This window comes from Sciurus vulgaris, assembly GCF_902686455.1.
Source record: "Sciurus vulgaris genome assembly, chromosome: 4".
In the NCBI taxonomy this organism is placed as follows: domain Eukaryota; kingdom Metazoa; phylum Chordata; class Mammalia; order Rodentia; family Sciuridae; genus Sciurus; species Sciurus vulgaris.
Window position 1 is genome coordinate 132,642,016 of NC_136464.1, and position 27,824 is coordinate 132,669,839.

At 34.9% G+C, this 27,824-nt stretch overlaps 1 long non-coding RNA gene across 1 annotated transcript in view; it reads left to right on the forward strand.

Moving 5' to 3' along the window:
- The window catches only part of LOC306659681, a 66,114-nt gene that overhangs the window by 30,988 nt on the left and 7,302 nt on the right, over positions 1-27,824 (forward strand). Inside the window, exons 2-3 of the long non-coding RNA XR_013763383.1 lie at positions 2,100-2,176; positions 16,226-16,314. This is a non-coding gene — a long non-coding RNA (uncharacterized lncRNA). The remainder of the gene's footprint in view (positions 1-2,099; positions 2,177-16,225; positions 16,315-27,824) is intronic.

The window sequence follows — 27,824 nt, forward strand, 5'->3', positions numbered from 1 at the left end:
GTTCCACAGTCTGGCTATTGTGAATTGAGCAGCTATGAACATTGATGTGGCTGCATCTCTGTAGTATGCTGATGTTAAGTCCTTTGGGTATAGGCCGAGGAGTGGGATAGCTGGGTCAAATGGTGGTTCCTTTCCAAGTTTTCTAAGGAGGATTTTATTTTTAATTAATTAATTGGTACCAGGGTTGAACCCAGAGATGCTTAACCACTGAACCACTTCCCCAGCCCTTTTTATTTATTTTATTTTGAGACAGGGTATTGTTAAGTTGCTTAGGATCTCGATAAATTGCTGAGGCTGACTTTGAACTTGTGATCCTTCTACCTAAGCCTCCAGAGTCACTAGGTTTATAGGCGTGCACCACCATGCCTAGTTAGACTTTTAAAACATTCTTTTGAATTAGATTTATTTTCCTAGAAAATCATCTATTTCATTCATATTTTTAATAAATAAAACCTTATATATTTAAGATGTACAAGATGTTTTGAAGATGTATGATTTATGGAATGACTGTTGAGCTAATTAACATGCACATTACTTCCAAACAAAATCTTACTCTAACCATTGATGAATAGCATGTTGTGACTAACTATAGTCACCACATTGTACCAAAGATGTCTTAAACTTACTTTTCCTATGAAACTGAAACTTTGTAACCTTTAACCAAAGGACTCTCCCATCCCACTCTGCCCCACCCCAAGTCCTGAAAACCACCATTGTACTTTCCACATCAACTTCTAGATTCCACACAGAAGTGAAATCGTGTGGTGTTTCACTTAGCATAATATCCTCTGGTTTCATTCATGTTGTTCCAAGTGACACATGAAATAAAACAAAACAAATCTCTTTCCACCATAGCACAACAAATTTAGAGATTAAATAATATTCATTTACTATTTGAGATTTCTGTGGGTCAGAAGACTAGCTTCAGCTGAGTCATGTCTCACTAGGCTGCAATCAAGCTGTCAGACATGGCTGTAGTCTCCTTCGGAGTTGGAACTCTGGTGATTACTGACAGAATTAAGTTTCTTACAATGCCAGGACTGAGACTCAGCTCCTGGAGTCTGCCTCCTGTTCCCTGCCATGTAGCTTTCACCATAGGCAATTTACATGGTAACAGCTGATTATCTTCAAGGTCAATAAAGCAGTCTCTCCCTGGATTCATATTATAACTATATAATATGACATAATCAGGAAAGAAACATCTTATCAACTTTGTCAGATTCTATTGTTTAGAAGCAAATTGTATATGTACCATCCACACTCAGGAGAAGGGGATTATAGAAGTGCTTAAATCATTGGGGGATTGGTCCTAGGTCATCAAGCTCTGAGTATTTAGCAAACTAGTTTTGGAATAATGAACAATATACTGTAGTCACCTCTTATCTACAGTTTTGCATTCTAAGGTTTGATTTATCAAAGGTCAACAGCAGTCTGAAAATATAAAATGGAAAATTCCAGAAATAAACAATTCATGTATTTTAAATTTCCTGCCTTCTGAGAAGCACGAGCTATACTGTTCTGTCCTGCCCAGAATATGAATCATGTCTTTGTCCGGAGGATACACACTCTATATGCTACCCACCCATTGGTCACTTGGCATCTCTTATGGTATTACAGTGCTTGAGTTTAAGTGACCCTTATTTTACTTAATAATGGTCCCATAACACAAAATTATTGATGCTGGCAATTTAAATATACTAAAGGATCTATGAAATTCTTCTTATAGGTTAAAATAGAAGTTTTTCTTAAGAAAAGGAAAAAAAATGTGTTCTGAGGTGAAAAGATCTACTTAAGTTGTGATTATTAATCTACTATGCCAAATTTATAAATATAGACTTTCACAGGTAGATATGTATAGAAAAAAATCCTATATATAGCAAAATATGTAGTAGAGAAAAAAATATAGTATAGATAGATGGATATAGAATATATATAGCATACTATATAATGAATGCTGTATATATACTATTTATTCATGGGGTCATCCACTGGAGGTCTTAAAACATACGGACCTAAAATAAGCAGGGATTACTGTATATGAATGAATGAAATCCCTACTTTTACCTGAAGGTGATTATACACTTTATGGTATTTTCTAGATAATCGACAATAACATGGGGAAAGTCATCAGAGAACTAGAAGTCAAAGCACTTAAGAATCAGGATCAGACCTCAAGGTATTTCCTAATTAATCACATATAGAACTGGTTGCATTGCAACTTTTGGACACCATGCAATCAGTGTCAGATTAAAACAACATTTTGGAAATAAATATTTTGAATCCCTTCAATATTATTTTGCTTGAATTGTAGTAGATATTTAGGAAGAGAATTGGTCAAGTTTAATGTCACTGTTATGTTTTTAGAATTTTTTCCCCTTATAAAGGGGAACTATAGTTTTGTAGTTCATCTAGGAAGGAAAAAAATAAAATTCCATTTAGCTATTATTTCCCATGTTAGAGAATATTGTTGAGTGCAGATTTGGCATAATTAAAACTTCTTAAATTATATATATATATATATAAATTACAGATTAGATATTATAATATACAATAAAGTGTAGATTATATATTATACTTGATTTAAGAAATATATATGTATATGTACATGTATATTTGAATATATTGAAGAAGATCTGACAGGGTCAACAAATCCTCTAAGCCACAAAAATGAAGTAATTATCACAAGCCACTGTTCAAAATAAAGGCTGCATTTCTTGCCATAATTTACCCTTAAATTCAAGGAATGTTTTTCATTATGTTTCAATGTTTCTTTTTAGTTTCTTAAGCAAATTCATGTTGTTAAAATGTTTTTTCCAAAACCTTACATTTGAACTTGGGATTTGTTTCTAAACAACAAATAACAATTGTATTGAATGATTGTATGTAATTTTATCTACTGATATTTGGAAATAGTGGATAAAATGTTTATAAAAATAGGATTACTAGTATTTCTCCCTCTTTTTCTGTTTCTATTAGAAATGGTCTCATTTGAAATGATAAATACATAAAATGTTGTATTTATGACTGTCAGAAAATAATGTTAATGCACTTAAAACTCTTTGCATTGATGTTATGAATTCCAATAGAGATAGTTATCTTCTTCAGTCTTTCGCTAAGCTGGTGTATGCAATTTAGTTATTTAGAGAGTTTATCCATGTATTCATATAGCTTGGTAGCTTTTAAATAGCTTCAAAGCAATGTTCTATTTCTTGAAAGTCAAACAAAATTCTTCCAAAGAATCAGGTTTTATTTTCCTCCCTATATCATTAAGTAATAGGTAATAGAGCAATGACAACATTGTAGGGAGAAAAGGTGTGTTTCTTAAGTCATACACAAGTTTTCAAAAGCAAAAATGTAAAATTAGGTTTCTTTGAAAACTGAAGATATATGCTATATTTTTTCTTAAAAGCGTAATACTTAAGATGAATATTTCCTGGATCTTAATTGTTTCCTCTTAAAAAACAAAGCAAAAGCACTTCTCTTCATTTCATTTTTACCTTTCTACCCTTCTGCCTTTCATCATTTAAAACCATATCTATCTCACTGGCCAACCCAGGACAACTCTCCCCTCTGCAATCTGTAAGTATAGAGAATGAGGTTTGTTTGGAGTCACAAGGATTTGCCTTAACTTCCAAAATTGACAGTCATGGTTGTTCTGTGAAGACTGAAGCAAAACTTAGTGTTCATTGTGCTTAGCTGTATAGAAAAGCAGAGGGTTCAGGACAAATAAGTTTCATGGTCTGAGCTTATATTTAATCATTTGCTTGCTATTGCTTTGCTCATCTTATAAAAATTTGTGCTTTTGTCTCTGGCTGTACCACCAGCAACTACTGCTACTGAAATCACTTGGAGTTAATAGATTTAGTCACTCTGGCCTTAGATTCAGGATCTATACCTATCTCAACATATATATATTTTAAAACTGAAATCATCATTGTTTTTGTGAAAATTTTCATTTTTAAGTCTCCATAATTGTAAGCTACTCTTCTCACTAGCATCTCCAAATGCGTCAGATATTAAGTTCCTTTTAGATTTTTCCATTCTGACTCCTGAAAATGCTGCTCTGTTGTTGTTTTTTTCCTATTCCTTCATCATATTCTCCAGGCATTTATCTGCCTCCTTTTCTTAACAGAAAACAGAGCTATGACACTTTCTCCTCTGGAGCTGTTTACGTGGTGGTTATTTTATTTTATTTTTCTATTGTAAACAAATGGGATACATATTGTTTCTCTGTTTGTACATGGCGTAAAGGCATACCATTTGTGTAATCATAAATTTACATAGGGCAATGATGTTTGATTCATTCTGTTATTTTTTCCCTTTCCCCCACCCCTCCCACCCCTCTTTTCCCTCTATACAGTCCTTCCTTCCTCCATTCTTGCCCCCCTCCCTAACCCTAACTCTAACCCTAACACTAACTCCTCCCTCCCCCCATTTTGTGTCATCATCCACTTATTAGCGATATCATTCGTCCTTTGGTTTTTTGAGATGGGCTTATCTCACTTAGCATGATATTCTCCAATTATTTATACTTTCAAAATTTAAAGCGAAGAGTCAGCCATAAGATTAGTGTCTTTCCTTATGGTTGTGTCAATATGTTTACTTCTCTACCATTTTCTAGAAAGCACTGCCCTTCCTGTGTTCATACCACCTAGACTTCTCCCTTGCATTGGCTCTGATTCAAGAGTCTCAACTACTCTTCCTCAGGGAGACACTTTGATGAACATTTTTCCCCATGGTCTTCCCCTTATCTCAAGTTCTACCATTAAATAATTTCATCATTCACGTAGAGATCTATCCAATATCCCAGGGCTCTTTTCCTTACCTCCCTGTCTCCAAGGCCATGAACATTTAATTTACCTCAGGCACATGTTCCCAGTCACAGCCTGGAACTTGTCATCATCCAAAATGACCCCACTTCTAAAATCATTGACCGAATCTCCATATTTACAATCACCTCTTCTTTTTTAAAAATTTTGTTTTAGTATTATTATTTTAATATTGCATGTTTATGGGATGCAGCATGATCATTGACCCATGTATGTTAATATGTAACGATCGCTGCCATTTCTATCTCCTTAAGTATTTATTTTTTTAAGACATAACAATGGTTCACATTTTTGAGGTACAATGTGATATTTCAGGGCCTATATATAAAATATTCTGATCAAATCTGACTAATTAGTATTTCCATTACTCTTGTGTGTACCCTATGAGCTCCTCTCTTCTAGTTTCTCATAAAATCTACAACTGCTACTGTTGCCCCACTGTGCTGTGGAACACTAGAACTTATTCTAATTGTGCTTTGGTCACCGTTATCCCCAATTTCACTGCTCCCCACCCTTCCCAACTCTACTAATCACTAGTCTACATTGCTATTGACAATTAGGACAAACTCCATCATTTTTTACATGCTGACCTAAGTTTCTGGATCCTGGAGGAAGGAGTACCTGAAGGAAGGTACTTATCACCATAAATTCTTGTCTACAACCTCAGTTTGGTTCTTAATCCTACCCAGAAATTCATTAACCATCAGAATGTCTTTAAATTCTAATCTCAACAAAAGATACTTCAGTATCTTTCTCTACTCTCATCATACCTTGCAGATATCTTTTCCCACTTTGTGAAAAATTTTGAAGTCACCTATAAATGCCCTTGTAGTAAACATAACAACATGCCTACATGTATTCCCAATCTCTTAATTTTACTTCTTTTAACATAGAGAAACTCCCTGAATGCCTCAGACCAGTACCTCCAGCTGTGCTCTTGTCTCATCTTAATGTTCTCTTGGGAACCTTTCACCATCAATGATGTCCTTCCTTTCCCTTCCCAACCCTCCTCCCCATTTCTGTGCCCTATTTGTATAAACCTCCTACATGTGCATGTGTGTGTATATGTCTCCCTAAAACAAATAATAAAAACTAAAGTACTTTCCTCACTATGTAACTCTTTAAGCTCCTGCCCATTTTCTTTATCTCTTTACAACTAAGTTTTCTGGAAGAATCATCTAGGCTTGTTGTCTGACTTTGTTTACTTTCCACTCCTGAGTTACTTCTTATTAACTTCTATCCCTTGAATCCACAAAAGTGCTCTTTATGACTACATTAGTAAAGACCTCCATGTTTCTATGCTCAGTGAGTTTTCACTTATATTCTTATTGGACCTTCCAGCATCGCTAACCACGTTGACCATATCTTTCTTAAAATTCTCTCCTCCCTTGACCTTTTCAACATCATGTGCTCCTGGATTTCTTCCTGCCTCTGTGCTTTCTCCTCTTTCTTCTTATCAGGCTTATACAGCTCTACCTGGTTATATTGAATATTGGAATTCCTTAAAACTTTTCTAGGATTTCTCTTATACTTACTCTGTATTCTTTTCTTAGGTAACTTTATCCACTCAATGACCTTAGTAACCACATGTAATGATTCCCAAATACCTATCTCCAGCTCACTCCTCTTCCCTATGCTAAAGACCCAAGTGCTCAATTGTTAACATAGTAGTTGACTACAATCAAAGTATATCAAATTTATCAGGTATCTTTTCTCTTTTTTAAATGTTTCATGAATTGATCCATTTCCCTTTATCTTCATAATCACCATGATACTTCAAATTACCCTTATTTTTTGCCTAGAATACACAACTGCCCACTAATAGTTTTCCTATGGCCTGCCTTCTCAGTAAGATATCATTGACTTTAGAAAAAAGTAAAGGCAAAAATACACAAAATGGCCAGTAAGGTCCAGTTTGTCTATCTGCTTTCTCCTCATGAAGTATCTGGCTTCCCCTTTGGCCTCTGCTTTTCTTTACATTGATTTGAGGACCTGAATCTTCCTGCTTATTTTCACCATGGGGGTTGATGTGCACGCTTTTCTCTGCCATGAATATGTCCTGACTCCTTCCTCTCTCTCTGTTCATTCATTCTTCCTTAATGTCACAGCTCAGGTGCTTTTTAAGAAGCTTTCCTTGATTCCAGTATAAATCTGTTATATGTGATATTTTCCCTCACAGAACCATGATTATTTCCCTCAGTACACCTATCTCAATTGATAATTATGTATCATCACTGTGATTATTTGATTAATATATGACTCCCTGACTAGGCTTTTAATTTGCTGAGAATATAGACTGTGGACTTTTTCTCATTACTTCTATCACCAGAACATAACATAATGGCCTTCACATTGCAGACACTCTTATACATATTTATATAATTAATAAATTAATCTTGGTAGATGATGAAAAGCAGAGGGGCTGTCACTTAAGGTAAATGAATTTTGGAAGAAAAATGTAGCTGTCCTGATAAAAGTAATTAACACATTCAACTTTTGATGTAAAATGATTTTTTAAAATGTTTGACCTTATTCCTACATATGAATATCCATTATGGTTTCATCTGTGTGGGTCAAGAGCAATACAGAAGTACTGAGAGAGTTTTTCAAAATACTAATCCACTCTCTACCCTCATTCCTAGAGATTAAGTTAATCTGGCTATGAGGTGGGGCAAGGTGGGCTAGGGACACCCACTTGAAAAAAGCATTTTAGACAGCTGTGATGCAGCCTCCCTCCACGAGTTGAACTGGCATGTCTAAGTATTCTTATATCTGGGACTGAGAAATCAGTGACCTCCAAGAATATCCAGATTAGAGCAAGTTAAGGCAAGGAAGTGAAGGAATTATTTGGAGAAGAGAGTGTGGAATTAGAGGAATTTGCTAATCCCTCAATGAGTGTTTCGGAGTAACAGAAGTTGTACAGAAGATATTTCTGTTTTAGTTGACTTGTTTAATTGCTGTGATCAAAACACTAAAACAACACAGAGAAGGAAAAGTTTATTTTGGCTCACAGTTTCAGAGGTGGAGTCTATGATCAGTCAACTCCTTGCTCTAAACCTGAAGTAAGGCACAACAATCTTGGCAGAAGGGCATAGTGGAGGAAAACAGCTCAGAACATAACTGCCAGGAAGCAGAGAGAACTCTGCTCATGAGAGACAAAATTATAAACCCTGAAGTACCACCACCAGTTACCAACTTCCTCTAGGCACACCCTACTTTCTTATAGCTACCACCCAGATAACCACCACCCACCCAGATTAATCCATTGTTTAGTTTATAACTCTCACAATCTAATCAATTCTCCACTGAATATCCTTGCATTTTCTCACACATGAGCTTTTGGGGGACACCGCTTATCTAAACCACAATGATTTTTATGTTCCTACACAGGTAGGGCTGAGTAAATCTTCCAAAACTTGGATCCTGGGCTCTAAGGCAAATTTGGAATTTGAATTATTCTAGAGTAGATAGTGAAAGGTTATTCAGAGATGTTTACCTTTCCAGAGGCATGTATTTATATTTTAAGAGGAAGTGAGACAAAACTGTGGAACTATCACTGGGCTATATACTCTTCTTATTTTTCCTCTGCAGAATTTATAATCCAAAGGGTTAGAATGCAGACACTTTCCATTATATGTCTAAGGAAACTTTCTTAGAAGAGACAAATATATATATTTATATATAATATATATTCCTATAAATGTTTCAATTTATTTATGTTCTAAAAATTTTTGTTCTTCACCTACAACATTGATATCTTAAGTGTGGGATGACATGGAACTTTCCACATTTTTCTCCAGTTTTAAGAGTAGGAATAGAAGAGAAGTACACATTTGTTGTTTGTTGTTAATTGATTAATAATCATCTTTGCTGCCTTCTGTGCATTTAGGATAATATTAATGAATACAGATTTAAAAAAAAAAACTTTTTTGGTCAGGAAAAGGGAAGTTGATGAATTATTTCAAATTTAAGCAGTGTAAGGTGAATCTTAGAGATAAAAGAATAACTGGGAAGTCTAGGTATTTCAGAGTTGCCATCAATAAATCTTTGTCTTATTTAAGCATGAAAAGATGAAGGTTCTACTTGGTCAATTGCTGTAAGAAGGGGAGGAATTAGAAGACATAATTCAGAGGTTTATTGGCAGAGGTTGGCAATGGATTAGGTGTAGAATGTTAGGAAGAAGAAAGAATAAAAAATGACTTTATATCTCTTTTTGTGACTGGGTAATTGTTATGAATTGACATTTAGAATATTGGGGAAAGGCATATAATGAATTCAATATTCAATATGTAGATTTTTTTTACCATTAGGCTTATTAAGGTACAATTTACATTCAATAAAATGAATTATTTCCAAAGGTTCAGTGCTATGAGCCTTTACAAATATCTGTAGTCATAAAACCATTACTGGAATCAAAACATAGAATATATCAGTCACCTCCCATGTTTCTTGATGTCATTTTCTCATCAATCCTCTATGCCTACCTGCAGCACCTGGAAAACTATTTTGTTGTCCCTAAACTTTTGTCTTTCCAGAAGGTCACATCAATAGAATCATACCTTTTGTCTTTTGTCACTTCCACTTATTGTAATGTTTTTGAGACCTGGTTGATGATTATCTGTGTTGTTTCCATCTTTTCGTGAATATGACTACAGATGATATCAACATTCATGGACAGGCCTGACTTCAGAGAAGAAATCTGTGCTGATTGATACTGCAAGATCTGTAAGCTTGTGGGGAGTGCCAGACCTATAAAGTACATGCAGAGTGACATGAGTTGAGGGCCAAGAAAAAAAAAAAAATCCTTAGAAAATTCACTTCTCAAAGGCAGCTGAGGGAGATGAAGCCCTGAAGGAAATTGAGAAAGAATGACAGAAAGATGTAGGATGCTCTGTAAAAGTGTTGAATCACAGAAACCCAGAGAGCAGAGTTAAAAGAGGTCAAGCAATGTTTAAAAAGAAAGAGATACAATGAATGCCTTATGAAGCAAGAGACAAGTTAAAGTTAATAATGGTGAATTGCATTGGGAGCATCATCACCATTAAAGAAATGAACTTAATTTAAAAGGGGGGATCCAAGATATCCTTATGTTTTCGTATTCTGAAAACATAAACATATTATGTTTGCCTTCTGATGAAAAGTTTTGTTTTTAAGTTTGGAATTCTGTACTGCTGTTTGGTCTCATCATCTTACTCAGATTAAGTCTTAATACTGAGAGACATTTGGATAAGCCAGTCCTGATCAATCTGACTCCATGGTTCCAGAGAAGAGGACTCATCAGGTCAGGAATGATCAGATAAAAATAATGACTTTAAGAAGGCAGAATTCTTCCAACAACCACAGGCATGAATTCAAAGGTATACATTTGCTCAGTTGAGCCTTCATTTGAGACCAAAACCCCAGCTGACATCTTGTCTCCGGTTTTTTGAGAGACCCCAGCTCAGATGCCTGACCAACAGAAACTGTGACAATCAACAAGCCTTTTTTAAAGCAGTTAAGTTCTAGACTAATTTGTTATGCAGCAATAAATAACATGCACATCCTGATTCCACATTAGTGAAGTCACTTTGGTATCATGAATTTATCTGTGGTAACACTTCTGTCATTAAAACTGGTAAATGGCATAAGTCATGGCTTTTGCTCCCCTAGGAGAGCTGCTTGTTAAATATTTGCAAGCACATCACTGCATACAAAATTCAGGACTCTGGAAGTCAGAGAGCAGGGTTTCCTTAGACAGTGAGATATGAGAACAAAAGTTCAAGAATGAAGATATATGTCTTGAAAAGAAAAGAAATGGCCTCATAAAGCATTTGAGCAATAGGCAAAGGAGAGCTTAATAGAGAGCTGAAGATTTCTTAGATACTTCAGGCCCCACACGAGAGATGGTGCCTTCAGACAGATGCACATGATTGAAGTATTAGAATAATATGGCACGTATCCAAGTGTTACTGAGTGGGCATAAACTAGCCAGCAATGTGATATTTCCTCTGCCTTACTTTGTAACAGTGCTAAGTAAAGAAAGAGATAAAAAGAAAGAGATACAATGCATGGCTTATGAAGCAAGAGACAAAGTTAACAATGGTGAATTGAATTGGGATCAATTCACCAATTAGATCATCACTTTAAAATAGCACCAATACACATCATTCTAATGAGTAGAAAATTCCAATTACTACTCAACAACAAAACAAAACCCCAACCTGAATGTAATGGAAAATTGTCTCAAACATAAAAAATTAGAATATGTGAGGATCAGTTCTGATTAAACAGCAAAAAGCAACAAATTTATTCCCTTAATGAAATTAGTAAATGAGATTGGTCTAATAGCAAATAAATATGCTATATTCATTTAGAATTGTTTTTCTTTAATGTGGAATATTCTATTTTAAATTCATATGTACTATTAATGATAATTGTGAAATAAACTTCACATTGCTATCTTTGTATTAAAATTAGGGAAGCATTTTATTTCTTTGTGATTTTGTTAATTAATTACAGCTATGGATATATTACTCATCATTTGTGGCAGCAAACTGTTGCTATTAGGAAGATTAGAGAATAGGGTATTCCAATAAGCAAGGAGCTAGAACACAGAATAATGGAACAACTAAACAGAATCATACTTGGGGAAGTGGATAGGGCATTCAAGAAGATAGTGGAGGCTCAGTTATGCAAGTGAAATGCAAGGCTAATCTCAGAGCAGCAGGGATGTGTCTGGACTGTGGATCTTGTGCTAGAGACTTGGACAGTTTTTTTGAGTCAGTGAGCTGTAATCAGAATTCTATGAGGACAGAAGCACAACTTACTCTACAATAAGGGTTCAAAATGCTTAGCTGTAAAAAAAGGCACATGGTCCAGGGCAAATGATTTTCATGGTTTAAGGCTATATTTGATTATTTGTTTGTCATTGCTTTGTTTGTCTTATAAAATTTGTGCTTTTCATCTGCATGGGTAAATAAAAATAGGTAATATTGAGGACATTTAAGGAAAAAGTCACCTTTGTCCAATTTTCTTGATACTTTAGAAAATAGTGTCTTTGAAATATACTTTTTAAAACATTATTCCATGACACTTTGGTTGAAATTCAAATTCCCTATTAGTCTTTTGTATTAAAGTTTATTTCTGAACCATATTTGAGCTAAATAATCTGGGCTGACACTTTTTATAGATTGATGCTTGGACCTAATGGCTCTGGGGATTTAATTAACATGCTATCTCTTCTTTCCTCCTAATCATTGATGAAGCTGTTAAAGAGCCTAACTGGACCTAACATCAGTCCCAGTGACACATACAAGATCCCTTCAATCAACTCGAATGTCACTGTTATTTGTCACTATTTTCTAATAACTTTCAAACTGCTTTCCATTCATGTTTTAATGCCAGAAAGCTGCTAATGTTTATTTTTCAAGTATTATTACTTGAGATATCCTAAAATTAAATTTACCACTCTGAAATATTGCTTCCAAAATTGATAGATATTCAAACAAAAATATCAACTTTATCTATTTACATGACTTCAAATTTGCATCATGATCTCATAAATTAGGATATTAAAACAAATTTCACAAATATCATCAATACCATTTTGTGTATAACATGATGGGAATTGAAGTCATCTAAAATAAATATTGTAGATAACTATGATAAAAATATAGATATTCTAATTCTTTTTTCAGTATTTAATATAATGGACTGACTTTACATTAGAGAGCAGAAAGTTTCCCATGAATGTTTTGGAAACAATCAGGGAATCGAAACATTATTTAAACAATGTTTTCTTGTTTATTTCTTCTGAAGACCTCTATTGACAATATTTCATTTCTTTACAAATACTTAAAATTCCTTGAATCATTTTTGGTATCATGTAAATAGGTAAAACTAAGCAAGGTATGTAGATATTTTTGGTTAGTATTGACAAATGATTTGCAATTTTTCTCAAGAAAAACCGGTGATCCTGGTGACAATCCATAGCATGCCATTTTTCAATTCTTTCCTTTTGTAGTCAGAATAATTTTCATCAACAGAAAATTCAGTGGTTTTAAAGAATTTATATAGTACCATCTATCTATCTCTACTCTGAGCCTACTTATGCAACCATTTCATGAAAAATGGCATTTTATTTCAGATGCAGTTTACTCATTTGGATATATAGTCAAGCATTAGTCTACATTAAGCTTTATTATCTGTTTTTAGATGTTATATTTTCTATGGTTTTAAGATACATTCTTGGCCATTTTCCAAATCTCAATACTATATTAAGACCAAAGCTTCCTGCCAAAGCTAGAAAATTTATAATGAAATAAATACTCCTCGCTGTTATCAAAATGACAGTATTTCCTGGTTGTTACCTCAAATTATAAATATAGCTTTTTAGTTTATTGATTAATAAGTAATTATATCCTAAAATAAATTCAAAGGCTATGCCTTTGGAATTTTCTTTCCAAGATTTTTATGGCTGCTTGTTTTGCAGTAGATAAGTAATTTATAACCAAAAGAGATTTAAATATTGAATAGTTATACTATTTTGGCTGGTGAAATAAAACCAACACCTCTAAGTAGGAAAAAAATAAGACAAATCATTAGAGAGGAACTTAGCAGTGGAGTCAGAGAAAGAGGTCTTTTAGAAGAAACTTATAGATTTTTATCATAAAATCATATGCTACAAGACTCAGTGTGGGTGAGAATAAATAAGAAAATGTTTTCTATTGTATAAAAAATTATTTTGTATATTTCAAGATACCTTTTCATGAATTACAAGAGAAAGCAATTCTAATGAGGTGCTTGCTGATGGACTGGAATGTTCTCACTTTTCTACCTTGGCCAATCACATTGAATCATGTCTCATCATCTAAACGGTCCCTAGCAGAGAAAATTGTCAATAATCAGTGAAAATCAAGGTAGAAAATTGATGCTTTTTGAACACTTGAAGCAACATAGGTCACGATGCCCTTCAAGAGCACACTAACAAGATGATCCACCAAAAGTACTGCCAATTTGGTTGTGGAGTGTCATTTGATCATTGTTAAAGCTTTCAAAAGACCTTAAAGCTAGTCCAAGTATTGTTTCAAGGTGGTTATAGGCCCAGGATTAACTTTGATTGTGTTCCCTTTCACATATTTCTCCATCAATAAGTGTGGAACAAACAATCATTTTGTGTTTAAAGTTACATGTAATAATTAGGGATATTTATATATTATTCTTTAAACTGATATTAAGTGGCATTAGAGTGGAATGCTCTTCCACACATCTTTGTTATATTATTCTCAGGCATAGCCTTGGGCAGAGATCAAAACCTTGTGACAGAGAAGAGAGCATTCCTGGTCCAATCCTTGCACAATCTATGAAATTTTGTGAGAATTTTGTAGTTAAAAAAGGCAAATAAAGGATGTGCCTATCTAAATTTACTCAGTTAAGAATATACCTCTTATTGTTGATTGTGTTATCAATTTTGCTACCTTGAACTTTATTGTCCAAGAAATTATAAAAGAATTGCTGACATATAGGGTCTCATGTCTAAGTATGGGATCCTTAAACATAGTGCAAAACACATAGGAATAAAAGCATATATCAAAATATTAAAATATAGATGGTTTCAAGTAAGCCTTCATTCTTTGATACCAAGCTTAGAAACAGAATGGAATAGAGACAAGTTCTTTGTTTGGCTCATGTAGATTTTCTTTTACCTAGAAACTATCTCCGTAATTGTAGTAAGAACAGTTCCTTTAACTTGTTTTATAACACCTTATGGCTTGAATGTATAAACAAAATTATAAAGTGTATCTCGTGTGAGATATAGTTGAAATCCATTTGTGACATGTGTTGTAAGTGTTAGGAAAGTGAGAGTCATGTGGTTTGCTCAAGAGACAGTATTTCATCTCTGGTGTAACATTTAGAGTGTTCTTTAGCTACTGAGAAAGTAGCATGTAATGAGTGGCATACCACCCACTTTAGTAATCAGCAAGCATACAACACTACCACAGCCTGAACGACACAGAATCCATCGGGATCATAAGGGCGCTATGCTGCTGCTGCATAAATTTCACTGATTAAAATGCTCTTGAATCTGATGGTGTCCAATTCAACAAGTCTCTCCATACAGCACTTACTATTTACATTTCAAATAATAGCATTATATTGCTAAGTAATATAATGTAGGTGATGTTCTTATTGAGAACAACAGCAAAATACATACTCACAGCTTAGCTCCATGGATAATATCCCCATCACATAATATTGCCCATGCTTGCATAAATTTTTTTTTTTTTTTTAGCTTTACAGACTGCATTTTGATTCATTGTACACGAATGGGGTACAACTTTTCATTTCTATGGTTGTGCACGATGTTGATTCATACCATTCGTGTAATATACATGAACATGGGTAATGATGTCTCTTTCATTCCAACATCTTTCATACCCCCGCCCCTCCTCCCTCTCATTTCCCTTTACATAATCTAAAGTTCCTCCATTCTTCTCTCACCCTCCACCCCACAATCCCATTATATGTCTTCATCCACTTATCAGGAAAAACATTTGGACTTGGTTTTTTGGAATTGCCTTACCTCATTTAGCACGATATTCTCTAATTCCATCCATTTATCTGCAAATGCCATAATATTATTCTTCTTTATGGCTGAATAATATTCCATTTTGTATATATACACCATAGTTTCTTTATCCATTCATCTGTTGAAGGGCATCTAGGCTGGTTCCACAATCTAGCTATTGTGAATTGAGCTGCTATAAACATGGATGTGGCTGCAGTAATATTTTAATCAATTATGTCACAATGATTTTATTGGCTGGTATGGATACCTTTTGTTTTTCCATTGAAGTTATAGATTCTCAGACATATTAATATTTATTCAGAGTAAATAAATTTTTTTTCCAAATTTACATATAAGGATTTAAACTTTCTAGTCATACCATACTTGTAAAAAAATCAAGAGTCTATTCAAGAATTACAATAACAATACTCTCTCATTTTTGTACTTGATAGCAATAGATATTTGGAAACATTCATGCCTTAGTAATTTGGAGATCAGAATTTGAAAAATATGAAACAAAAGAGAAGTAGCAAGAACTAAAAAATAAGTGATACTATTATCATTAAGCAAAATCCAAATAAAGCTCTAACTCTGATAAAATGAAGAGTATAATTCAAAACTTGAATCATTTTTATTATATATACAATTCTAAGTATATTGTTAACCCAATTTATAAAGGTAGTAATTTGAAAGCAGGAGTTATGGAAAACAATTTTAATAGAAGTGATAACTAAATATAGAAGAAAGAAAACCTGTCACAAAATATAAAATAGTTAACAAGTGCACTTTTTAAGTATATTTTGTGCTGAAGTATTTAAAAATTCAATTTTGTTTGTCATTTTCTTTTCAGAAAAGAATGGAAAATTGACACATAAAACAAGTAAAATTCTATCGATACAATCCTCACAGCTGAATATTATCCCGAGATTTTATTGGCTGGTAAGAATGAGTAAGATTAAGTGATAATATTTACCTCTCATTGTCTATTACTATGAATGACAGCAGATAATGCCAGGGCACTGAACTAAGCATTTGTTTTCACAGTGAGGGAGGAAGAGGTTGGGGTTCCTTCAAGTACACACACCTGGGGACCTAACTTCCTTCAAATGGGCCCCATCTACTAAAGGTTCCTCCACTTCCCAGTAGCACCAAGCTGAGGACCAAATCATTAACACCTATGTGTTATAGGGGACCTTCCAGACCCAAACTATAACATCATATTTCCTTTAGATATATTTTTATCCTATGTAATGACATTTTTGCTATTGAGTTCAAAATCATTATAAGCAGTTTTTCTTACTTAATTATGCACATCTGCTCATTCATTGTATGCATTTCATCAGTCATCTCTCCTATTTTTGTTTAATGCCTGTAGTGTTTCAGGTGTATTAGTGTTTAGTTCTGAAGAGAGCAGTTGATGAACAAAATGAAATTTTACTCAAAAATGTGTTATTATTTTTCTATATGGGGAAAGTAATGTGTAAATAAGGAAGCTACTGGTTAGAAGCTGGAGTGAGTGTTTCTACCTAGGGCAGCTGGTAAAACTCCTCAGGAGATAGGGAAATGGAGTAAGATATTGAAAGAGAAGTAGGGGCCTATTGAAAGGAGCACAAAGTGGAAAGAGAGTATGCTAGAATGTGGAATGCAGAGTTTGAAAGCAATAAAATCTCACAAAACATTGAGAAACAAATATTCTTCTTTAGGATGACAATGTTATTAGTTAAGAAAAAAAACAAGGACATGGGTTGTTTCATTTAAATTTATTGGATATGGACATTGTCAACACAGATTTTGGCTAGGGCAAATATCAAAGAGATTATTAGATTATTAGAATAAAAAAGCTAACATAACTTAGACTTTTCTATCAATTCAGGAAAAAGGATATTCTCTCAGTCTCAAGAAAACTATTATTCAAATTATATAAAACATCTTACTCCAACTTTGTTTTCTCTCTCTTTTTTAATTATGTAGCCTTTGGTAACACAGGGATTATATCAGCTGCTAAAATGTTCTTAATGTCTTGTGTTGGTAGTATGTTCAGCCTCTCCCTTCCTGGGGAATAAATTCAAATACCAAGTAGTAACAGAACAGGAATGTAAGATCTGAGAAAAAGAGTCACATGCTCATTTGTGTTTAAGATAATAAAGGGAGTAGCAGAACTCATATGAGGCCCTTTATAATATCAAAAACAAGACAAAATACGAAGTCATAGACCCTTAGTGATAAGAAAGAACTTAGGCATCATGCCATTCTATTCCTTTCACAATTAAGGAATTTTCTATAATATCCCTGATAAATGATGATTAAATGTTTTACTGTTTCCCCAGTTCTCACTTCTTTTATTGAAATCCATTCCATATCATTTAAAATGTGCTCCTTGAAAAGAGATGTAATCTGCTTTCTCTAGCTTTTAGTCATTGATCCTAGTTTTGTCCTCTGAAAATTTTTAGAGTAAGTTTACTCCCCATTTTCACATATTTGCAAATTTCAGTCAAGCACCCTTCTCTGTCTCCTTGCTAAATATTTCACATTCCCTCAACATTTCCATGGGTATAGTTTTGGTGACCCAACACCACTCCAGAATACTGTTGGGCTTAACTCTTGAGCTAAAGCTGTAGAAAGATCACCCCACAGCCTTGTTATAATTTTTGGAATAACAGAGTTAACATTCGGCTCATAGTGCTTTCTTATTTACCTAAACTGTTTACATTTTTACCCAAACTGCAATCAATTACAGACTCCTTCAGGTTGAACTTTATATCTATGGTTGAGCAAAACAGCAGTATGTGAAATTTAAATGAAAACTTAAAACACCACATATTTTCTGTCCAGAAATTTAGCCAGATTCTCGGATTGCATCCCCAGAATATGCTAGATACAAATTCTGATTCTTCATCTGATTCTTGATTAAAAACCTTGTGCAGACGAAGAACACCTTTGAAGATACATTGCTAGAGTTTAGTTTCTGCAGTGAGCATGAGCCAGGAGTCCACTCTGTTCAGTGATGGATGAGCTTCCTCAGGTTCTGCTGTAACATTCCTCTACCTTCCAAAGGAATATCATGCGAGTCTGACAAGTGCCACCTTTGCAATGATTCAGAGCGAAGCCTGATGCCGAGTCCTCTCTATTCATGGGCTGAGCAGTACTTTCCCCCTTTTCCCTGGTAATATAACAAGTTTTCTTCTTTATTTAATTTTTATTGAATAGAGTACAAGTTGTGCAAAGGATGATCTCATGCAAGTTAAACTGTTAAGCAGAAGTTAAAATGTTTTCCATTCTTTAAAATAATTAATACAACATCAAAAAGACTTGAAGGTCCTTTAAGTGAGAAATACATAAGGATTGTTAAAGTAAAGGGTAAAATCCATGCTAGTTAAGGATACTCATTAAACTTTTGTATTCCAATAAACTCAGCACATAATGTGTTATTACTCATTACTTGATCAAAGCAAGTGTTCGACAACTTGACTTTCTTCTTATATCAAAGTATGACTCTTTTAGAATTTACATAATCCTGGAATTCTACCTCAAAATATAAGCTTCTTACAGGAATGAATCTTAATCAGTAAGCATACTGAATACAGACTCTGGCACTGGAAAATTTTTTATAAAGTAAAAAAAGTGTACAACAAATGGATATCTGTGGTTTCTTGGGTTGCTAACTGCAAGTTGTACTACTCTACCACTAACCCAGATAGCTAAATTAATGATCTTGTTGGATAGGCTTCATTCATATCATCTATCTGCATTCCGGAATATCTGTCTAAAATAATTTTGGTTTTGCCATAGCAGATATTAAACTGACAGTGTTTAGCCAGCAGGCTTAGTAGCTTATTAAGACAGCTTCTGGAACCTAATGAGAAATCTATGTTTATCAGCGGAGAACTAGGTGCTTGTCTTCTTTTTTTTTCTGTGGCAGGAGGGTATTCTATCAGATCATTTGAAACTGTATCAAATTATTTTGAAATAAATTAAAAAGAGGTAGAGCTAGGACACAAGTCTCTTTCTTGGATCTTGATTGGAATTTAGTGTTGAGAGTCCACTGCTACCTGCTCTGATTCTCACAGTGGTATTATGCTTCAGACTTTGAACGAAACTTCATAGCCTGAGATCTGTGCTGAGATCACATAGCTCAGCCTATAGTGATTCCTGTCTATAGAATCAAAGGCTAAATGTAGATCAATACTGCTGACAAAGCCTTGCATTGTTCTTGAATATTTTCTCAGTATGGTGAAAATTTTCCACAAAAGGCAAGTAAAAAATAGGGTAGATGTTTAGCAATGGTCAACAATGGACTAGCTTTACCTGAGACCTGCATTTCTCTCATAAAGGATATTTTGTTGAGGGACCCACTTCTGCTACATTCCAAAGTATAATCCTCCCCAGGGAGGTCCTTGTTCTTCTTTTCCAAGTTGAAGTGTGTGAACATATTTGAAATTTTGAATATACTTTCAGCAAAGACAATCTTCTCAAGTCAAATTATTTGGATCCATCTTTTTAAAATTCTAGACCCTAGCATGGTGCTTTACTTAGTACCATAACTGACAGCGGTATTTTACTGATATGATTTCTTGTGTTGTGATAAATTATACAACTAAAACAAGCATTTAAACAAAGAACACTATGTGCTTACTTAACTGGAAGGTCCTGTGGAATGACTAATGTTAGCCTGCCCACGCCCAGTTCAGTGGCTCCATCTTTCCACTCATTAGCCTCAGCTCAGTCCTCACAGTTCCGCTTCTTCTGCACTGAGGCGTTGCCCTCCTTTAGCCTTTCATTATCCAGAGAAAGATGGAAGAACCAGTCAATTTTCAGAATTTTTATGTTGTAGTCATTGCTTTTTAATGTACTCATTTTCTCATATGAGTTAACAGTTACTTGAAGTCTTCAAGACTTCAGATCCATAATGTTATCTATTCTTGACATCATCTTCTGAAGTGGGTAGAGCTGATACCATCACCTTCATTTGACAACATTGGCAGTCAATTTCTTGTTGAGGTCACAGTTAATATGACTAAACAAGAATTAAGTATTGACTTTCTCATCCTAGATCTCATGATCTTTTACCTCTATCATGATACCTCTGAATCATTCTGGAAATGAGGTGATACTTGTCCCAACAGGAATCTAGGCTGGGACTAGGGTAGGTTGCACTGACCTGGCATATGCTGACTGTCCATCTGATGCCTGTACCTCTTGTTTCATGTTTGAAAAGGAAAGAATAAAAAGGCAAATGAAAATAAATAAAACAAAGATACATTGACAGGTAATACTTTAAAGGAAAATGAGATGAAACAGTAAAAGTAGACAAAATAAAAATACAAAATTCAATCTAACAGGCAGAATATCCTCAAAGACCAAAGTTAAGCCTTTTGTCTGAATTTAAAATTATTTAAAGCAAGAAGTTGGTGCACTATCAGAGCAAGACAGAGAGTTCTTGTAGTAATTACAGAGAGTATGCTTGTGCTAAAAACTGTACATGTAAGTTCCTATATTGCTATAACCAAAACTTTTGTGGCACACAAGTATACAAATAAGAATTGACCAAAGACACAAAGAATAGATATTTTATACAAAAGTTAGAAAATCAGAGATGAGAAGAAGAAAAATAAATTCCAAAAATTTTAGATTTCACACGATTTGAACCAATTTAACTAAAACCTTAGGGAACAAGTTAACCAACCTAATTTCTTATTTAAGAGTAAAAGAAATATGGGTTCAGAAAGAAGAAAGTCTTGGAAGTGTAGAAATTGGTTAATTGTATGCAAAACTGAAGTCAATAGCAGAAACAGTTGAGTTTTTGGTAAAAATACCAATGTTCTTGGTTCATCCCTGAAGATTTTGATTTGTACTTTGAGATATGGTCAAGAGGAATTGGTCATTTTAACCCAATAAAATTAAGAAATTTATTTTGAATTGGATCTAAAGTCCTCATTAGTTGGAAACTTTGGTTAAGTGAAGTCTCTCATCCATGAAACAGACAGAAATATACAGAAAGGTAGGTGCCCTTTCTAGAGAAAGAATTGGAAATTGAGAATTGGGATTGTGCTGTGTAATTCTCAGCTGACTATCTATAATATTGTCAACATATGCACAATCTCTGCTAGCATTTTATCTGTGATTCAAATAAATTATGACTGTAATAAATGCCTGTTTTTTCCCCCAGAACATTGATTTGTCAGTTTTATCAAATGTTGTCAAATATGAAGGCAAATGCAATGTTTTGTCTTTGTCAGGAAACCTGACAATCTTAGCAACATGTTTGTTAATGTTTCTCTGAGTGGGGCTTAATGTGTTTTTGTGTTTATTTTAAACTTACAGCAACAGAAATTAATAGTAAAACTTAGTATGTGCCTGGCACTTTTCATCTTCAAAATGCTTTAGAAATACTAGCTAATTTATGCCCTTTGCACAAAATGTAGCAAAAACCTTATTACTGCAGGGGAAGAAAATCTGTCAGAAATCTGCTATGAGAGCTGTTGCACAGCATGCCCTGGTTTCTGCAGATTCAGCACTTTGTCAAAGTGCCAGTGGACATTGACAGAGAGCAAATATAATTTGGCAAGAAATAGCAAGAGAACCCCAGAGCAGGGAGAGTGGCAGTGGAAAATATGCATTTCAAAGCTCATTTATTTGGGCTCCATCTAAGAAGCATATAGGCTTCATCTAATGTTTTCCTTTTTGCCAAACTTGGCATAACAATAATTAAGATCACAAATTAATTAATTAATATAATATAATTTTATGGTAGATTGTAATCCAAATCAAGAAAACAGGAACACAGCCATTGATAACTATTGAGGTTCCCTGCAAAGTCTTGATGACTTTCCCAAGGAGGAAAGCACTCATATATTTAAGTAAAATTTTTTTCTTTTGATTGGATGTTCTTGTTCTTTTAACCATAGAAAACTGATGTCGCAGTTTTCATGGGGGGAGCATTATGAAATATTTTGGAATACTATGTTTTATACTCCAAATTACCACTAATTGCATTTGGGTTCAAAGTTATGTTTCTGTCATAATGAGTCATATTTCCCATGACTTCTGTTTGGCTGCACCAGAGCCAAGTTCATGTTATAGTTTATCTTTAATAACTTCATGAGGCCAATCTTCTTAAAAATCCTTAAATGTGGTGTGATTTTGTGGCATTTCCTTTGTATAGGTATTATCTCATTAAATACTAATGTATTCATTCAATCAAAAATATCAAATTATGAAAAAGAGTATGCAAGATATTTAGCACTATTGGAAAATGTGACTATTCAGAAAAGTTTTCCTATTATAATTATATAATATGTACTGAAAAATATGAAGAACCTAATAAGTGCCTGTAACTAATTTGCATTATTTCTTTACAGCTTTTAAGTTTTTCACTTCTATATAAAGTGCATTGGGATTGAAAAAAAAAATATTTAAACATTTGGGTAATGTCCCAATGTTGAATCCCAAACTTGAAGAAATTCTCTCCCTCCTTTGTTCTAATTATTCTACAAATCACCAAATCATAGTATTATCTTTTGCCCGATCTCTTGCTTTTGAAATTGTTTCTTATGGTGAGCCCTGTTTCCTGGGCTGCCTTTTCTGATTTTTAAATTCTTTTTCTAAAATCATGCATTTGGTTTTGGTCTTGACCCCTACTTCTCATTATCTTGTGTTTCTACCAGTGCTGCTCCTATTAACTGATATAAGCTGGTCTGTGCCTAGAAATTCCCTGGTGATTGTTAACCTCCTGGAAGCCTGAAGGATAGGACAATTAGGGGAAAGAACAGAAACCATAGTTCCTAAGTTGTTGCTGATAGCCCTTTTAGGGCTGTAGAGAAAATCCACTTTGAGATGAAGTTGACCCTGTATGTATATGAAGCAAGAGGAAAAGTCCTGGGTAATGTCTCTAGAGCACTAAAACCAACTAATCCTAACAATCATTTTTTACTATTATGATTGAAAATGTAAAACACTTCATCCTAGTGATGTGATATTTGGCATCTGTTAAAAGATCCTTCTAATGCCCATTACCTGATATTTTGCACATAGTCTTACAGAATTGTAAGGCATCTTAAAAGCCCCTCCTCCAATCACCCGTCTGATATTTGACTCTTTTCTATATCAAACCCATGAAAAGGACCTCTGAATTGTGCAGCTATGAGGAATACTCACCTTTCATGATGATATGCTTTATTTGAGGCAAGAAATGCTCTTTAAAAAAAAAAAGCCATGTTGAGGACCTTTAATCAACTCTTCACTTACTCTTCAGAAACACCATACGAAGGGTCTCGTTATTACGTGCCTATTATAAAGCTGAGGAAATAGTCTTATAGAGAAATTAAGTAAGTTGTCAACCTATTGTGGTTTGGATCTGAGATATATCTTGAAACGTTTTCATGTGTTAGGCAACACAGGAATGTTCAGAAGTGAAATGATTAGATTATAAGAGCTATAAGTTCATCAGTTCATTAATCTTTTGGATGGAATGATAATTTGAATAGACTAATGGATGGTAATTGTAGGCAGGTGGCAGTGGTCACTAGGGAAGTAGGTCACTAGGGGCATCCTTTGGGATATTATATTGTGTCTCTGGCTTCTGTCTCTCTCTCTCTCTGTCTCTCTCTCTCTCTCTCTCTCTCTCTCCTTTCTGGCTGCCATGAGCTGAGCAGTTTTCCTCTGCCACATCCGATTACCATGATGTTCTGTTTCACCTCAGGCCCAGAGGAGTGGAGTTGGCTGACCATGGACTGAACCATTGAAACCACATGCCCAAAGTAAAATTTTCCCCTCTAAATTGCACTTGTTGGGTACTTTGGTCACAGGGTGAAAAGCATGGATAATGTTAATAAATATCATAACATATTTTATGGTTTGAACACATATGTTCCTCTCAAATTTCTATGTTGAAACTTAATTATCAAGAAGATAGCATCAAGATGGAGCCTTGAAGAAGTGGTTTAAGTTTTTGCTTTTATGAACCAGATTAAGAGCTCTTATAAGACAGATTGAAGAGAGCACCCTAGTGTCTTTTTCTCTTTTACCACTTGTCATGTGATGGTGAAGCAAAAAGGCCCTCACCAGAAACCAAATCCTTTGAGGCCTCAAACTTAGACTTTCTAGACTCCACAACTAAAAATAATAAATTTCTGTTATTATAAATTAACCCACCACCTCAGGTTTTTTGATGTTGCAGCAAAAATGAAATAATACACCAGTTAGTTCTGTCAGATTCCTAAGCTACCTTATATGCTCTGTAGCTATGATTCTCTAAATATGATATTAAACAAGTTGTTAATTCATTTACTTTTTTCTTTTACAGAAGTTTTATGACTCTCTTTGTTCTGATGCTATGTGAGACTTTTTGCTGACTTCCTTGCTTAGCAGCAATGTACTATGTCTATCACATATTTTTTTTAACCACAATTCTAGTAACTTGGCAGAAATGTTTGTTCTGGTATAATTTACAATGAAATTTGATTTCTCTATGGGATTGATTGTTGAAAGGGAGACTAGGGACAGTACCTAAGGACCTCACAATTGATCTGAATTGTTACACTATATAGAAAATGTGTGTGTGTATGTGTACATGTGAGAGAGACAGAGGGTATGTGTGTTTCAGTAATATGTATATGATTGAAAGAGTTTGAGTGTGTATGCAGTGAATTGAAGCACACTTGGTGTTGTCCGTTTCTAGTTTCAATACTTCAAATGTGTAGACAAAAATTTCCAGATTTTGCTGCCTTTATATTATCTTTATGTGAAAATTAGCAGACTAGTAAGTCTTAAGCTTCATTTATAGTCCAGGAAAGATTTGGAATTAATTTGTCTCTCCCATATCCTAAATTAGTTTACAAATGTCAGACTCTTTCCACAAATAGACTAAAATGTCCACAAATTTATTTTTGTGAGAAATAAGCATTCCATCATTTTCATCTGTTTTAGTGGTCCACTTGCAATACTTGCACAGCTTGCTGAACCAGGTCTGCTGGATCCCAGGACTCTGCCTTCAGTACTCTGATAGAATTTTCTCCATATCCCTCTCTCCAGAGCTCTAGTGCAACACTGACTTGCAGTGTCAGCTGTGAAGCAATTCTCAGCAAATAACTTCTAGGAGCCTGAGTTAACACTAGACGCTGGAATGCTAAACAGAAAATAAGATAGAAGGCCAGGTGTATTTACTGACCTAAAAAGAAGGATTTGAGGACAGGATTCAGCTTTGGGGAGAGGACAGGGACTTGCAAACTCAGGAACCACTCAGTATGCATAAGATATAAGACCTGATATAGTTCAATGTTCATTATGCTGCACTCTACCCAATAACAGGGCGGGAAATTTTGACACACTCTGCCTTGGTCAGACTTGGCTGGGGATTATCCTCATAGCTATATTGATCCAAAAAAGGTAGTCTCATATAGTCAAAGTTTACTTTCATTTTTATTAAAAAGATTTTTAAAAAATCCCTGGTCAAACAGCCTGAAGGAAAAATGGATATATTTTATATCTATATCTATATCTATTAGCAGTGTTGTAGGTATTTTTCACAAGCATGTGTCTGCCCCATCCTGACTGAATATCATCTTTGTGATCATGTTCATTTTTCTGTCAGTGGGGAGGCTCAGACCCAGGAAACAAACTTGGGATCCTGACAGGTGAAAGAAGATGTAAGGCACAGTTAGGATAACAGACATGCTTTATTTGGAGGTGATAATTGCTGCTTACCAGCCCCTAACATCAGCCCTTTTTATCCCCAAGTCCTTCAATAGGCCTTTTTTATATGCAGGACAGACAAGAAAGGCACATTCCAACAGGTTACATAAGTGGGTGCATGCTCAAAGCAAATGCTCATGTTCTTGAGTACATAGACTGAATCAGGCTGTTCATGACCTTGGCTACATTCTAAAAACATGGCTCACTTGAAGTCTTGGCTAGGTAATCTAACTATAGCCATCTTGCCCTGCTCAACAGGGCAGTAATTGAGAATGCTGCTAAATTACTGGGCACATCTGAGATATTGTGCTAAATGCTTTATGTATATTGCCTTATTACTAAGCCTATTAAGAGAAAAGTGAGGTTTAAAGAGCTTGGGTATGTTGCCCAAAGTTAGGTAAGTTAAATACTGGCCCGACTAATATTTAACACAGACTCTTTGAATACAAAGTCCATGTTGGTGATTCCTGTTCCCCTTCAGTGATTTAAAGTCACCACCTTCATGGAGCTGGGGATGTAGCTCAGTGGTAAAGAGCTCACGTAAAATACTTTATAACCTGGATTCCACTCAGTTCCACTTCCCCACAAAATTACTCCCTGACATTTACCTTACACTTTGTTTTTGTCTTAGTAGGACTGCCTGCTACTTGGATCTCTCAGATGCTGTTTCAACTGGATGGATCTATCATATCTTGAATTCCTAACTTTAGGTTGTGGTGAACCCATCTGACCTGTTCCTTTGAATGAATTTCAGGTTGATTTTCTGGATTCATATTCACAATAGTGTGGTCCAAGAAACAAGGTTCCCCTTTTTCACACTTTCATTTGTATCACTAACCTACTTGAAGCCTTGTACTCTGCCCTTCCCCTAGGCTGATCCCATCTGTTACTTCCTAAAACATTGACTTTGACAGCCTGCATTTTGACATGTTACTGTTTCCAGTATTCTTTGATAATTGCTATAAATTCCCATTTCTGCTTGTTATAGTTTAGGGATCCCCCAAAATTTCATGTGTGTGAGATAATGCAAGAGAGTTTAGAGTTGCAATGATTAGATTACGAGAGTCTTAACCTAATTAGTGCATTAATTCCCTGGTAAGGGTTAACTGGGTGGTAATTCTAGGCAGGTAAGATGTGACAGGAGGAGGTGGGCCATTGAGGGTATGCCTTTGGAGTTTACATTTTGTCTGTGGTGACAGTGATACCGCCGTTTACCGGTGACAAGTTCTGCTCCTTCTAATGTTGAAGATTGAACACTAGAAAAGCATGCCAAGGCAAGCATATTAAGCAGGTTTTATTTAAAGGTAATAATACAGACTTCTCCCCGCAGGAAGAAGGGGGCCATGGCTGATGTTCTAAAGTCCCAAGAAGTGAGCGCACCCTACATCTTTTATAGGTTGAAGTCTCTTTTGTTCTCCAGTTCTCTCCCCCCTTATCTCTCCTTCCTGCCTAGTGACTAGGCCTGGTTTTGCATTAAGTGAAAAGCCATGGGCAGGGGGAGGGCCAAGGTGATTCAGGCAGGTAAGGGCCCAGGGGGCATTAATTAGCAGCTCCATGCTTGCAGTCCTTGATAAAGGCAGGTAAATTTGGTTATCAATGAGCACTGGAGCTCCTTGACATTCCATTCTTCCAGGGGCAGTCTCCAACTTCCATTACAGGAATTTCCTGCCTCCCAACCACCTGTCAATCTGCGCTCTGCCCACCTCTTACGTTGCAGGAATTTCCGGCTTACGCTGCTGCCATCTTACTGCCTCCCACAT